This window comes from Trichosurus vulpecula, chromosome 2 (genome assembly GCF_011100635.1).
Source record: "Trichosurus vulpecula isolate mTriVul1 chromosome 2, mTriVul1.pri, whole genome shotgun sequence".
Taxonomy (NCBI): domain Eukaryota; kingdom Metazoa; phylum Chordata; class Mammalia; order Diprotodontia; family Phalangeridae; genus Trichosurus; species Trichosurus vulpecula.
Window position 1 is genome coordinate 90,683,498 of NC_050574.1, and position 16,587 is coordinate 90,700,084.

Sequence of the window (16,587 nt, forward strand, 5' to 3'; positions counted from 1 at the left end):
GGGCTAGGGTAACAGAGTTAGGGTATAGATATTTTGATCAGGATTAAGGATGGGAAACAGGATTAAGGGTGGGAAACAGCTGGACAATAGAGGACTGGGCAAGGTAGGCATTTGGGCTTAATGGTTATAGCCTCAGGCCAAGGCTAGATCAAGTGGGAAGATTCAAGGAGAATTCAAGGGTTCAAGGGGTTCCCAGAGACTGTGCCCTCATCACTACCATGCCCCACCCTTGTCTGCTAGCTGATGTTATCTAAATCCCAACTGCTTTGATGCAGGAAAGACTGCCCCTAACCTCACCAACAGACATATACACACACAAATCTTTTTGTTATGCCCTTTGGACTGCAAATTGAGATTATCTTGTTTTTTTTTTTAATCTATAGGAGACCTTTTCTCCCTTCCTAACCACATTATTTTTTACATATTTTCTCCTTCATTAGAATATGACCAGCAGATACTGTTTTTTGCATTATTTTTTTTTATCCCTAGTGCTTAGTATAAGCACTTAACAAATACTTTTTTGATGGACTGACTATTGTCTCCCCTGATATAGTGTAAAATTCTGAGCTGAGATTCTTTTACTTTTTGTATTTTTATTCCTAGAGATAAGCACATAGTGGGCAGATAATAAATGCTTGTTAATTGGTTCTGTTCATCTCAGCAATTTGGGTTGAGTTGGGTCTGATTTGGGGAGAGAGTTGTATAATCAGGTAACCAGACTCTCCAGTCTCTTCTCCTCCACTGTGGCTGCTTTCTCACACTGGAAATGCCTCTAATCCTGCAGACTCCTTTTGTGATTGGTAAATTATTTGTCAGAACCTCCATTTGAGGAAGTGTCCATGCTAGCTATGGTCCCTTCTAATTCAACTCAGTTTCTGACTCTCTGGAATCTTTTACCTTGCCCCTGGGCAGGTACATTCTATCCTCCCCTTCCCTCTTTTAGTTCCCATTTACATCTTTTCTTTTTCCACTAGAATGTAAGTTCCTTGAGGGCAGTGAATGTCTTTCTTTTTGCTTGTATTTGTATTTCCAGCTTGGTGCAGTGCATGGCACATTGTAAGACTTAATAAATACTTTATCTAACCTAATCTAATATAGTGACAAAAACCTAGATCCTAGTTAGTTTAGGGGAAATATTGTCAACAGGGAACCTGCATTTCCTAGATACATAGATCATTTTATCCGTTCATTCATTTATATATTCATTCATTCCCAGAAGGAGTGCTAGGTATGTTGGTGATAGAAATCTTCTCATTTGACTCGCTCTCTTCTTAATCATCTTTACCCTCTTTCCCTGAGTACAAAGAAGGTCTTGACTTGCATAGAGGGATGGAGGCTATCCAAGACCTTTTGAACCATATTGAAATAATATTAAATGTGTTCAAATATTCCATTACTTTCCCACCTGTTCCTGAATCTCAACCTTTTCTATGAAGCTCTTTTTGGCTAATGAAAAGAAGGTGAAAACTTCCCCATCCTAAATTTATTTTTTGGTTTCATATTTTTGTTTTGTGGATTGCATGAGTTTCTATAAATGTATTTACATAATGGTCTTGGGTTGCAATCTTTAGAGGGCAGGAACTATATTGGAATAATTTTCTCTGTGCTTAGTGCAAGGCTAGTTCAGATAGATCCATGACAAATACTTTTTAGTGATGATGAAGGATATTCCTGTGGAAGCAAAGTAGAAAATATATTACTGAAAAACAGGACAGTCTATCTTGAAAAAAAAAATGATGATCTTTCATTATTCTTAGAAAAGGTACTACTGAAACAACACTAGCAGGAGAAGAGTTTGAGCCAAAGGCTCTTGGCCCTCATTCAACTATGATTCATTTGTTCTTTTCTGTAACAACAGCCAATGCTTCCCTCCTTTGTCCTATCCCCAAATCATTTGCTGATACTTTAAAAGAAAAAAAGAAAAGAAAAGCAGTATTTGGAAATAATTTAATTTAAAATATTTTAGGAGGAGGAAGGAATAAGAGAATAAAATAGCTAACTATGCTTGTATGCATAGCATGTGAATCAACAGTGCTAGTTATAACCATAACTATTACCATGATCAGCAAGCCAAGGCAATTAACTGTGGGGGCAGAAAGACAGCAGCTACTGCAAACAATCCTAATGGGGGTACCAGCACCACTTTGAGGTTGTCTGAAGGTAGCGTATAAAAGCAGGGAGATCCAGCATCTCTGGTCTGTTTGTCTTAGAGTGGCTGATCATGCTTCAACTGCCTTATGCAATGTCTTAGAGGGAGGATGCATTTAGAGGGACAGGTGGGATTTCTTCATAATGGATCAATGTAGCTCCAGGGGGTCAGAAGTTCCTGGTGGCTTTCCCTATGTCTCTGAACTTTTGTTGTCCTTTCTTGGTGTGTCTCTGTGGAAAACTTGTATGTCCAGCTGTTCTTTAAACTGCCTGAGGTCTGAGGCACAGAAAACACTGGAGGGTTTTAGTGATGATGTCTCTGTTTCAGAAGAACCACAATAGCTTGACACATCTTCTGAAACCCTTAGGAGGTCATGGGATTCTGGCAATACCCCCGCCTACCTCTTCCCCCCCCCCCCCCCCCCCCCCCCCCCTATGAGATTACTAAAAGACAATCGGCTTACTGTGGAGAAAAGATTGGTGAGGGTGGTGGGAGGAAAGAGCTAGGCAAATTTATTATTTCATTTTGCACAGTGCCTAAAAGAACATTAATATTCCTTTCCCCTTTTTACTACAGAAGGAGAATCTGAAAAGAAGTTCCTTCATCCTCACCACATTCTCCAAGGAGGCTGCTCTCATGCCAAGCCTTAGTTGTATGCTTTGCTGTGTGGCAATCATGAAAAAAACTTTTCTTCAGTTTGAGACAAAAAAATACAAGCAAGTTATCAAAATGTGTGCAACTCAGAGCCATAAGATGGGAGAATTGTGAAAAAGAGAAAAAAAAAAACCCACTGCAACTGTAATTAGAAAGCTGGGTTTGACCTCTGGCTTCTTTACTCCTAATCATGTGACTCTGACAAACCACTTAAGGTTTCTGAGGATCCATTTCCTCTCCATAAGATGCCAGTCTGAATTAGTCAAGGAAGCTTCTTTATCTGGTAGCTCCCCATACCAAGGAAATCAAAAGTCTCTATCCTAATAACAATAGCTGGCATTAATGTTTTGTTTTAAGGTTTGTAAAGAAATTTACATATTTAGCTTATTTGATCCCAATAATTCTGTGAAACAGTACTACTAATATTATTATTCTTATTGTACAGATGAGGAAATTGAGGCTAAGAGAGATTAAATGACTTGACTATGGCCACCTAACTCATAAGTATCGGAAGTGGGACATGAACCTAGGTCTACGTGACTCTAAGTCCCACAATCCCTTCCTCTACTCATCCCAGGTATGACCACATTTTTCTCTAACAGCCAACCCATAAATAGGAGAATTCTGGGTTTTTGGCAAATGGATTGGCTGTCTCTATGGGGTTCATGGTAATCCACTGCATCACTATATGACCAAATCGCTATAGTTATTATAACATCTGGGATAATTGGCCTCCAAAGTGGCTAGACACTATGGCTGTGGACACAGCCCACATCACCTAACATTGAATGTGTTTTACTTCTAGATTGGTGTGTAGCTGTGTTGTTCAAGAGCCTCTGTGTTTACTTTTCTCATTTGTCCAAGCTGAGCTTTCTTGGGCTGTGTCAACTTTAACAAGTACAGCTGCTATGTCTAGTCCCTCTGTCCTGTTCAGAGATGACCACTGGTCGTGGACGGTGTGCAGAGAGTGGCCACAGCTCTTTTCATTGCTCAAACTGACTGAAAGATGAAGTAATGACATTGAGCAGAAAAATTAGAAATGTGCCAAACTCTATGAAACTGCTGACATTTAGGAAATTATCTCAGGCAACTTGGACTGAGGAGGCAGCTTGGAACATCCTCAACAAGACGCAGAAATGGGATCCAATACATGGAAGTATCTGAGGGTGGAAAATCTATTAAGAACAAAATCTATTGTGAAAGGCATTGCCTTTCTCCCCCTGTAATTCTTTTAGACATAGAGAATGTCCCTGATCGTACCTATTTGGTTGGGACAGTTTTGATTCTGGAATTTTCTGGCTTTCTATTTAATATAAGGATATTTTCATGGTTAGACAATTACTCAATGGCACCAAAATGGGAAAACTACTTTTTCCTCAAAAGACACAGTATTGAAGTCTTAGTAAAAATGTTGAGATTGCAGTAGTAATATAATTGAAACAGGACAGAAAAATTCACATAGAATCTTTTGTCTTTATCAAATGTTCTTATTCAGCATTCATTATCAAGCTAAAAGTCAAGTTAAGACACTCTTATGTAGCAAAGGAAACAAGTTGCACAAACAGACCTGAGTTTTGATTTTCTTTTTTTTTTCCTCTCAGCATAATCTAGTCCAACCAATTCAACAAAAATTTTAAAGCTCTTTCTATGTGCTTGGCAACATAGTAAGCTTTAATAAATGCTTGTTGACTAACTGATTATGTTCTAGGCACTGTGCACAGTGTTAGGTGGCACACTGGATAGATTGCTGGGCCTGAAGGTAGGAAGACAAGTTCAAATCTGGGCTCAGACATTTGCCAGATGTGTGACCCTGGACAAGTCACTTGACCCTGTTTGCCTCAGTTTCTCCTCTGGAAAATGGGCTGGAGAGGGCAATGGCAAACCACTCCAGTATCTTTGCCAAGAAAGCCCAAAGTAGAGTCATGAAATGATATGCCTGAACAACTCCAACACTGGGAACAGTACTGAGCATACAAAGTGAAAAACAATACAGTCTTGAAGAGTTTATGTTTGTTGTTGTTCAGTCCACTCTTCTGAGACTCCATTATGTTTTACTATTTACATATCTACTCTTCTACCTAACTTCAATGACTTTATTTTCCAGAAGGGTACTTAACCCAACTCTAAGTGTTCAAAATGTGATTGGTGGAATTTAGGTCAGAATATAGGTTAGTAAAGCAAAAGGATTTCTATCAAATGTGATTTCCATTCCACATGTCATAGTCTATTCAGATTTCCCTTTTAGTTCTCAAAAAGTGAAAGAAACACGACCCACTGGAAACATGGTGATGCTGAAAAGCAACCCTTCTCCACCCTTCTTCAGCTTTATTTATTCAAAGCAGGACATGTAAATTTGAACAGTAAATCACTTTGCTGGCATCTGTGATCTTGTGGACATCGAATATGACATTTTTCAGGGCTGATATAACTAGCATGTTCTGGTGGATGATAGAGAGGCTGATATCAAACATTTGAGAGCGTGTCCTGTAACATTCTCTACCCTGACTCATGGTGCGGCCATACTTGGGATATTCTGGTAAATATTTAACAACCAATTCTCTGAAAAAAAATGTACACACAACATAGTTTAAGTTTATTTGCATTATTAACAACTTATCCATCATTTTATTAACTCTAGACAATTAATGAAACAAATCAAGCCCTAATTTTCAGCAATTGTTGATTTCTGAAGGCAAACGCTCTCATGAGTTGTTATAAGCCAGGTTCAGAACACCATTGGCTATACCCTTAATGGTGCTATATGAGGCAAAGAATGAGGGCCATCAACCCTTACAATAGGGGCAGGAAGCAGGCATTTCCTCTCTTTTATCAACTGAAGGAAGATTTCTCTCAGTGGGTTTTTCCTAATTTATTTCCTAAATCTTGTTTTAGAGAAACGAATTGACTGAAAATAAAAATGAAAGAGAAGACACATTCTTAGGGAAATGACTATAATAGGAAACAGAGATAGTGTGACATGGAGTAAATCCTGTATCTTGATAATTTTCCAACTCTGTGCTTTTTTGCTAGCAATTCTCCATGCCTGGAATGCTCTCCTTTCTTGCCTTGGACTCCCAGCCTCCTAGTTTCCCTGGCTTACTCCAAGTCTTAGCTAAAACTCCATTTTCTGAAAAAAGTCTTCCCAGTCCTCCTCAGTGTTAATGGCTTCCCTCTGAGATTGCCTCCAATTTACTCTCTCTATATCTTGTTGTTTGCATGTTGTTCTTCCCCGTTGCCCCCATTTAGAGTATAAGCTCCTTGAGGGCAGAGTTTGTTTTTGCCTTTCTTTAGTTCTAGCACTTAGCACAATGCTTGGCACACAGTAGGCATTTAATAAATGCTTGTTGACTTGTATCATAGAAGAATAAATAAAGAGCTGGCCTTGGAATCAAGAACCTAAGTTCAAGTTTCTTCCACATCCCCCAGACACATACTGGCTATGTGACTCTGGGGCCACTCATTTAACTTTTCAGGACTTTAGGCAAATCTCTGTGATGCTAAGTTATGGAGAAGGTGCTAAGCTGCATTGGTAGAGACAATTTCTTCTACTCCCTAACCCTATCAGTGAAAATAATGGTATTCTGGAAAGATGGTGTAGTAGGTCAGAAATTTCCAGGCTTTCAAGATTTCATCCACAAACAGACAGAAAATCACCATGAAATAAATGTAGAGCAGCAAAAATAAAGGGGTAAAGCAGTTGTCCTCCTAAGACAACTTGAGCACCTTAGAAAAGACAGGACCTTCAGGGCTGAGTGAAGTGTAGACATCTCCATGCCAGCTCCACTGAATTAACAAATAGCAGTCCCTGGAGCACCTCTGTCAGAAGGCAGACTAGGTCCAAGAAATTTCACTTCACAAACTTTTACCTTAAAGCTTCAGGACCTTTCACCTCATGAACTTTTACCTCACAGACTTTCATCTAAGGAACAGCAGAACGCTAAGTGGGGGTAGACTGAAGGGATCCTGCACTGTTTTCTGGAAGCCCGGCCTAGTGGTGCTGACCAGACATGATCCCAGACTTGGCTATTCACGAGGAAGAGTGAGCACATGGCTGGTTGGTGTGGTACAGCAGGGGAGCAAGAACATTTTCAGGATGGAGTGACTAGTGGCCCTAACTGTGGCTTCGAAGAAGAGAGGAGTTCCTGAACAGAATTCAGAAAATAACAGTAAGAAGGGACCTGAGGCCTAGGGCAACATCACTCACAATTCAGGATTAAACTGATTATAAGATTAAACTGCTAAAATGAAACAAAATAAAAATGGATAAGCAAAGGAAAACGAACCTGGCCATAGAGAGCTACTTGGATATAAAAGATCTTGGGTTTCATACTTAGAGGAAGATAGTGAGGTAAAAAAAGCCACTCCTTCACCAAGAATAACGTCAAATGGTCACAAGCTCAGAAAGCGTTCTTGTAAAACTTAAAAGGGAATTCAAAAATCAAATAAGAGATCAAGGAAAAATTATGGAAAAAAGTAAAAGCAATCCAAGAAAAGTATGAAAAGAAAGTAACTAATTAGAAAAAGAGGTCCAAAGTCTTAAGGAAGAAAATAACTCTTTGAAAACTAAAATTAGGTAAGAGGAATCAAACGATATTGTAATATGCCAAGAAATAATAAAATTGAAAAAAAAAACAGAGAATCTGAAACATCTCATTAAAAAAACAACTGATCTGGGTAACAGATCAAGGAGAGATAATATAAGAATTGTCAGACTATCTGTAACCTATGATCAAAAAAAAAATTCTGGATATAATATTATAGCAATTATTAAGGAAATGGCCCTGACATTTTAGAACAAGAGGGTATAGTAGAAATAGAAAAAATCTACTGTTCACAATCTGAAAGAGATACCAGAAGAAAAACTTACAGGAATGTCATAGCCAAGTTTCAACACTCCCCAGTTAGGGAGAAAAATATTGCAAACAACTCAGAAAAAAAATTTTAAATACTACAGAAATCCAGTCAAGATTTCACAAGACCTCAGCAGCTTCTACTCTAAAGACTGTAGGTCTTGGAACATTATATTTCAAAGAGCAAAAGAGTTGGGGTTGCATCCAACAATACCTTACCCAGCAAATTGAGTTAACTCCTGAATGGAAAAAAATAGACCTTTGACTGAACTGAAAGAATTTCAGATTATTTCTAACAAAAGACCAGAAGTCACTGGAAAATTCAATGTAAAATGATAAAATTCATTCCATGTAAAAGACTCAGAAGAAATATAAGGAAAAAATTAAAGACTAATTATAAGGTATTCATTAAGTCAAAATGTTAACTTATTTTACAATCTCTATCTATATATATGAAAATGTTATCAAATTCTTAAAACTTCATCATATTGAGGTAGTTTGAAAGAAAAGTAGGGGCTCTGAGTTGTGTATGATGGGGTAATTCTAAAACAATTGGTAGGAAAAGGCAAAAGGAGCAATTTATTATTAAACTTATATTAAATTTTATTATATTTTATAATTACATTATATTATATAATTATATATTATATTATATTATGCTAATATTATATTATGTTCTATTATAAAAATGGGGCATGAAAGGACGAACTATACACAGGAAGCAGTCGGGGGTAGAGGGCTGGTAATGTTGGAACCTTACTGTCATCTGGGTTGAAGAGGAAATAATGTGTACATCTGGAAAGGTTGAAGTTTTTGAATGTGTGGAGAAGTGAGAAAACTGAACGACAGGGTAGGGGAGGGACTTTTTTAAAGGAGTGTGTGGATTGGTATTTGGGAGGGTGAGGGAGAGGATGAAGGTACTTTGTAGAAGTGTATATTGAGATTGGAAGTGTGGGGGGAATGAGGAAACTCTTGGAGGGCATGGGTGAAGTGGGGAGTGGGGAGGGGAAAAAGAATGTAACAGGGATAGGCTAAAAGAGAGGGTGAGAAAAACAATAGTGAGTAAAAATAAGATGGAGGAAAATTCACAAATAGTCATACCTTTGAGTGTGATGGGATGTTTATAGCAGCTGTCTTTGTGGTGGCAAAGAACTGGAAATTCATGGATCCCCACCCATTGGGGAATGGCTGAACGAGTTGTGGTGTATGGTGTGATGTGGGGTATTGTGCTGTAATGCTGAGCTCAATGATATTAGAAAGGCATGGAAAGACTTGCATGAATGATGAAGAGCGCAGTGAACAAAACCAAGCGATTGTGGTTGGTTGATTGTTGTCCATCATTCCTGAAAGGACCAAAATGACATCACTATGCTTGAGTCAAGATTCAATGTGTCCAACTGTGGCTGATCAGGTCAATAGGAGCTCAGAAAGCTCTACCCACAGGTTGGGCACAAATAGTCCATGTGAACAGTTGGGGTGGATATTCTGAACTTGGGCATCCAATGGTTTCCTTTGAGCTGTTTCAATTCTGCTTTGCTCATAGAGCCACAGCACCTTCTCTGATGATGGGCATGCCATGCTGAGTGGTCCTGTGCCAATGTCTCCCAGGTCACACAATCAATTCCAGAGTTCTTGAGAGAGACCTTTAGAGTGTCCTTGATTACTTCTTCTAAGCACATGTAACACTTGTCCTGTGTGAGTTCTTTATAAAATAGTCTTTTAGGCAAGCATATGTTTTGCATTCAACAATGTGGCAGCCTATTGGAGTTGCCTTCTCTGAAGCAGGTTGATGCTTGGCAGTTTAGTTTAAGTAAGGACCTCAGTGTCTGATACCTTATCTGCCAGGTGATCTTCAGAATCTTCCTAAGGACAATTCAAATAGAAGCGATTCAGTTTGTTGGCATGGCGCCGGTAGACCGGCCAGGTTTCACAGGCATAAAACAATGAGGTTAGCACAATGGCTCTGTAGACCTTCAGTTTGGTAATCAGTCTAATACCTCTTCTCTCCCATACTTTCCTTTGGAGCCTCCCAAACACTGAGCTAGCTCTGGCAATGCACGTGTCAACCTCATTATCATATGTAAATCCCCTGGAAAGTGCACAAGGTAAGTGAACTTATCCACAGCATTCAAAACTTCTCCATTTGCTGTAACTGAGGGTTCCAAATATGAATGGTGTGGGGTAGGCTGACAGAGCACCTGTGTTTTCTTGGTATAATTGTTATGGCCAAAATTAGCACAAGTAGCAGAGAATTGATCCATATTCATTGCATCTCAGCTTCAGAGGCTGCATTGAGTGCACAATCAGCCACAAGCAGAAAATCATGCACCAATACTCCCTCCACTTTGGTCTTGGCTTGTAGCCTTTTCCAGTTGAAGAATTTACCATCAGTGTGGTTAGCTGACCTTGATGCTGTGTTCATACTCATTGAAAGCATTTGACAACATGACTGAAAACATAATGATAAAAGCATGGGAGCAAGCACACAGCCTGTTCACTCCATTGGGACTGGGAGATATGAGAGCATTGTTCATTATCTAGAAAGTGCAAGCAATGCTGTCATGAAATTGAAGTACAATGCTGATGAACTTCTCTGGGCAAACAAATTTTGACATAATTTTCATAAGCTCTCCCTGACTAACAGTATCAAGGCCAAACCTGTATACAGACCACTGTTCTACTCCTGGCATTTCTCCTGGAGTTGTTGGGCAGCAAATACCATATCAACTGTTCCTTGGCCCTTTCTGAAGCTACGCTAGCTCTTAGGTAGATGACCATCTTCCAGGTGAAGGAACCAAGAGAATGCTGTATACAGTAACAATCAATGTTGTTTTAAGAACAACTTTGAGTGACTAAGTCATTCTATTATAAATATACAAATTAAACATAAAGGACATATGAAGGAAGATGCTCTCTGCATCCAGAGAAAAACCAATAAATAGAAGTATATATAGAATAATTTTGCGCGTATATGTATATACTTATTTGCGTCTAATTGTAACCATCTCTAAGCAGGGTGGGGGGAGGGGAAGAAAAAAAGAAAAAATACAAGATAACTGTGTATGTTTGGAGGAAATAGCAAGTTGTACATGGTGGATTTGCTGTTTCATGTGCATTCATCATTTTTTAAATTGTACTGTGTTATGGAAATGCTTGTTTTGTTCCCTGAATTGAAAATAACTAAATTTTAAAAAAGAAGAAAATAATGGTATAAACTCTTGAGGTCAGGTATTTTGTTTACCTTTGTATCCCCATTGCCTAAGGTTTGCACATAGTTAGGGATGGGTACTGGGCCTGTGATTCATTGGTAATATAAGATTCTCATGTGGGAAAACTTCCTTCACCACTGTAGGTTGGCAACTTCTCTGTCACTTGTAGTCTTAGAGAATGGCCTAAAACCCTGAGAGGTCAATGATCTGCCCAAAGTGACATGGCTAGTACCTTAGACTTCAACCTAGGTCTTCCTGACTTTGAGATCAGCTTTCTCTATCCACTATGCAATACTACTTTCAAGTTGCACACGGTAGATGCTTAATAAATGTTTGTGGAGTGTATAATGATAGCTAGCATTTATACAGCATTGTGAGGCTTTCAAAGTGCTTTTACAAATATTATCTCATTGTACCCTTACAACAGCTCTGGGACATGAATTATTATCCCCATTTGTTGATTGAGAAAATTGAGGCATATGGCCATTAAGTGATTTGCTCAGGTCACATAGATAGGAAGTATCAGTGGCTGAATTTGAAACTTGGGTTTTCTGACTCCTGACCAGTGCTCTATCCACTGTGCCCCTTTGGGGCATCTTAATGAAGAATTCTTGGAAGCAGTAGCTTACTGTGTGAATGACAGGGAAGAGAATCAGTTTTTTTTCTGTGTGTGATAATTGACTCTAATGTTGTTTTTTTAAATTTATTTAATTTTTTTTCTTTTTCTTTTTTGAATTCCATACTTTATTATTTAATATTTTTTCATTTTCATTTTCAGCATTGATTTCCACAAGATATTGAGTTACAAATTTTCTCCCCATTCTACCTCTCCCCCACTCCAGGTGGCATATATTGTGATTGCCCTGTTCCCCAGTCAGCCTCCCTTCTGTCACCCCCTCCCCCTCCCCCCCATCCCTTTTCCCCTTACTTCTTGTAGGGCAAGATAGATTTCTATGATGCCCCATTGCTTGTATATCTTATTTCCCAGTTGCATGCAAAAAACAATTCTTTTTTTTGAGCACTGCTTTTAAAACTTGAGTTCCAAATTCTCTCCCCTCTTCCCTCCCCACCATTCTCCCTAAGAAGGAAAGCAATCAACATAGGCCACACATGTATCATATGTAAAACACTCTCATAAATAGTTCATGTGTGAAAGACTAACTATATTTCCCTCCATCCTATCCTGTCCCCCTTTATTCAGTTTTCTCCCTTGACCCTGTCCCTTTTCAAGAGTGCATGCTTTTATACTTCTTCCCCCCCTATCTTCCCTCCCTTCTATCATCTCCCCCTTTTTAATCCCCTTCCTCCTACTTCATGTGGGGTAAGATATCCAATGGAGTAGGTATGTTATTCCCTCCTCAAGTCAAATCCAATAAGAGCAAGATTCCATCATTCCCTCCACCTGCCCCCCTCTTCCCCTCCAATGAACCTTTTTCAAGAGGCAATCAGTGGATTCTTTCAATTTATCCTCTGGCCTCTAGAATATCAGGGCAATTTCCTTGATAATTTCTTGAAAGATGATATCTAGACTCTTTTGGATCATGGCTTTCAGGTAGTCCAATACTTTTTAAATTATCTCTCCTGGATCTATTTTCCAGGTCAATGGTTTTTCCAATGAGATATTCACATTGTCTTCCATTTTTTCCTTCCCTTTGGTTCTGTTTTATAATACCTTGATTTCTCATAAAGTCACTAGCTTCCACTTGCTCCATTCTAATTTTTAAGTGGTATTTTCTTCAGTGGTCTTTTGGACCTCCTTTTCCATTTGGGTAATTCTGCCTTCAGGGCATTCTTCTCCTCATTGCTTTTTGGAAGCTCTTTTGCCATTTGAGTATAGTCGATTCTTTAAGTGTATTTCTTCAGTATTTTTTTGGCTCTCCTTTAGCAATTCATTGACTGTTTTCATGATTTTCTTGCATCACTCTCATTTCTCTTCCAATTTTTCCTCTACTTCTCTACTTGCTTTCCAAATCCTTTTTTGAGCTCTTCCATGGCCTGAGACCAATTCATATTTTTCTTGGAGGCTTTTGATGTAGGCTCTTGATTTTTTTGACTTCTTCTGGCTGTAGGCTTTGGTTTCTTTGTCACCAAAAAAAGACTCCAAAGTCTGAGTCTGAATCTGAGTCCTTTTTGTGCTGCTGTTCATGTTCCCAGCCAACTGTTTGACCCTTGAGCTTTTTGTTTGGGGTATGACTACTTGTAGAGTAGAGAGTACTTTGTCCCAAGCTTTAGGGGCCGAGCTGCTGTTTTCAGAGCTACTTCCACATAGCAAGCTCTGCTGCACCAGCGCTCATCCTCCCCCAAGAACCGCCAACCCAGACTGCAACTCAGATTCAAGCAGGCTCTGCACTGCTGCTCAGATCCGCCACTTAATTCCTCCACCATGTGGGCCTGGGGTTGGAAGCAACCTAAGTGAGCTCTGGAAGCAGCCCCAGAGTTGCACCACTTCCGCGGCCCCAGGACTGGGGCCCGACTGCGCACAACTTCGTTCAGATCCAGCCATTTTTCCCCGCTAACCTTCTCTGTTGTCTTTGGCATTGTTTGGTTGAGAGTCTGGTAACTGCCGCAGCTCACTGATTCAGGGTGCTATGGCCTGTTCCGCCTGGCTCCCAGTCCTGGTTAGTCCTGGTGCGGCCCCACGCTGGCTGTGTTCTGCTCCTCTCTCAGCTCAGTGTGATAGACACTTCCCAGTGGCCATCCAGGCTTGTCCTGGGCTGGAGCCCTGATTCTTCTGCTATTTTGTGGTTTCTGCAGCTCTAGAATTTATTTGGAAGCCATTTTTACAGGGTTTGGAGGGTCCTGATGCGAGCTTATAACAAGTCCCTGCTTTCCAGTTGTGACCTTGGCTCTGCCCCCAACACTAATGTGGTTAACAGGTCAATGAACAAAATATTGATTAGGGCACTAACAACAACTGTTTGGGCAGCTATGTGGTGCAGTGGATAGAATGCCAGGCCTGAAGTTAGGAAGATCTGAGTTCAACTAATCTGGCCTCTGAAACTTCTAGCTGTGTGACCCTGGGCAAATCACTTAACCCTGTTTGCCTCAGCTTCCTTATCTGTAAAGTGAGCTAGAGAGGAAATGGCAAACCATTCCAATATCTTTGCCAAGAAACCATCCCAAAGGGGTCGTAAAGAAGAGTTGGCAGAACTGAAATGACTGAACACAACAGCTAGTCAGCAATTTGTGGGTCTTTGCCTCTTGACTAGAGCTTTTAAGATCTTTCTTGTTCTTTTGCTAATAGGATGCCTAGGAAAGAGTAGTATCTAACACCTGCTTTTCTATTCACTTCTGCTTCTTTTTTTTGTGACACAAAACACCACAGGACTTCATGAAGTCTGTTTTATTTCTCAGACCTTTCACATAAGTAAGAGCCATATACAGAAATGGCTGTGGCTCCTGCATAATTAAGTTTGTAGTACCCTTCCAACTTTCAATTACAATTAAATTGACTAGGGGCCAGAGTTTTAAAGGCACTTGGCTTAGTAAATACATTCAAATGGGGCAATTGGTTATGCAATTACTATGTGTTTCTTGGAATACCCATTCCACTAGGGAAATCTCCTTGGGTCTTTAAGGCATCTTCCGTTCTTTCTGATTGGTAAGAATAAGAGTTGGTGATGCACTAAACAACTCAGGAGAAGTGGCTGATACTGTCATGGGGGCTTATCTGTATCTGTGGGCAGAATTGGACATGGGCAATTCATGCATTCCAGTGCCCCAGAGGACCTTTTACATGATGCTGTGGTATAATGGGGACCAGGAACATTGGTCCTGTTCATGGTGTGTTATTAATAAGCTTAAGTAAAGCAGAACTGAGAGAGATTGGTTCTAGTGCATGCTCCTACAGACATGACCAGAGGTCTGGAGGTGAAAATGTTTTAAAAATTCAGTGTCATTATAGGTACACTATATATTTTGATTCAGTTATTATTATTTTCCAGGTCATTTTGGCTACTTTTTCTTTTTAAACTCAGTGTAGTAATGCCAAATATCTGGACAGATAATGCCCCCATGGAGCTCCTTAGATAAATGAAAGCAGGCAAAGGGCCCCACTGAGTCAATGTACTTTGTCACTAAGGAACCAGAGGATCTAGGACAATGGGAAGAACTTTCTAGGAAGAGAGGGTGTACTTATTAAATCTGCAGATGACACAAAACTTAGAATATCTAGAGGTAAATATATTGTCCCTCGCCCCTTACTAGAATGTAAGGTCCTGGAGAATAAGGATGTTTAGTTCTGTCTTCTTCATCCCTACCACAAAGCCCACATTGCCACTCTTATAGCAGGTAGTTAATAAAAAATTTGTTGAATTGAATTAGATGGTCTCAATTAAACTTGGCATTTACTTTTATAGAAGAGGAAGTGGTGTGGAGGAAACCTGTTAGGAAAGGGCATTTTATGAAATACCATATGCAAAGTGTATAGACTATGATCCCAAATATCTGACCATGGTCTGTCCAGTAGACTGTGCCTTAGCATATCCTCACTTCAGGCATAAGAGGGAAAAAAACTCCTCTTATTATTGAAGTCATTTTGCACTTTTCTGAAATGCTTCATCTCCTGGTTCAGATCTTAGTGTGGTGAATGGATTCCTAGACTTGGAGTCAGGAAGACAAGTATTTTCATTTCATCTCAGTCACTACTAATGGTATGACCACAGGCAAGTTGCTCAGCTCCAGTTTTCTCAGATAATATCTGCAGAGCTTATCTCATGTGATTGTGTTCGTTGGCAATGTGGTATAGTGGAAAGGAAGCTGGATTGAAGTCAGAAGGTCTGGATTTGAATCTCAGCTCTTCTCTGTGATGTTGGGCAAATCGCTTGTACTCTATGGGCCTCAGTTTCCTCATCTAAAAATTAGGGGAGTTGGACTTAATGGCCTATAAGGTCTATTCTGGGCTGTAATATAAGATAATGCACATAAAGCACTTTCAAAGTTAAAGAACTATGGAATTAACCGGTTATTTGTAACTCCACCAACGTAGTCATCCTCAGAGACTCCAGCTGCAAAGAACCTGTGCCTGCTATGTCCAAAGGCACTGTGGTGCTGTAACTGGCATTCTTAGGGATCATCATTTCTGGTTGATCCTTTTCATTTACAGATGGGGAAATTGAAGAGATATAAATGACTTTCCCATAATCCCTTGCTAGTGAGTGATAAAGTTGAGATTCCCACCCAGGCCTTCCGACTCCAAGTGCTCCATAATACTATGGACTGCTTATAGGGCAACTTGGCAAATACAAAGCTTAATATACTGAGGCTATTAATGCAGCTCCCAGAAGGGCTTAGGTGACTCCTGGGGAATGGAAAATAGTTCAATAAGTTTTAAATGACAAAATAAAAAGGAAAGCAAAGGTTTGAAAAAGAAGGGGAGAATGTGTAATGAGAAGCGTAAATGACTAGAGACTATTGTCTCAAAGAAAAGATGAATTTACTAATTGTTCAAAGGCCCTAAGGCATAGAGAATGAGGGAGGGAGAAATATGTATCTCAGAGATTGGGGGTTTAGGAATAACTGAGTTTTGTTTTTTATTCAGGCTAAAATTAAGTGAACAATCAGTTCTCTGAAATTCTACTTGCACAGAGGAAATCAGATACGTAACCTTTTAGGGATTTCAGAAGAAGACAAAGATGACAACTTCCTTTCTTCCTGTGTTGGATTATTAGTTTAAAAAAAAGGTAAATGCATGTAGTGTTTCGTGTGAAAAGATTGTATTTTTGTG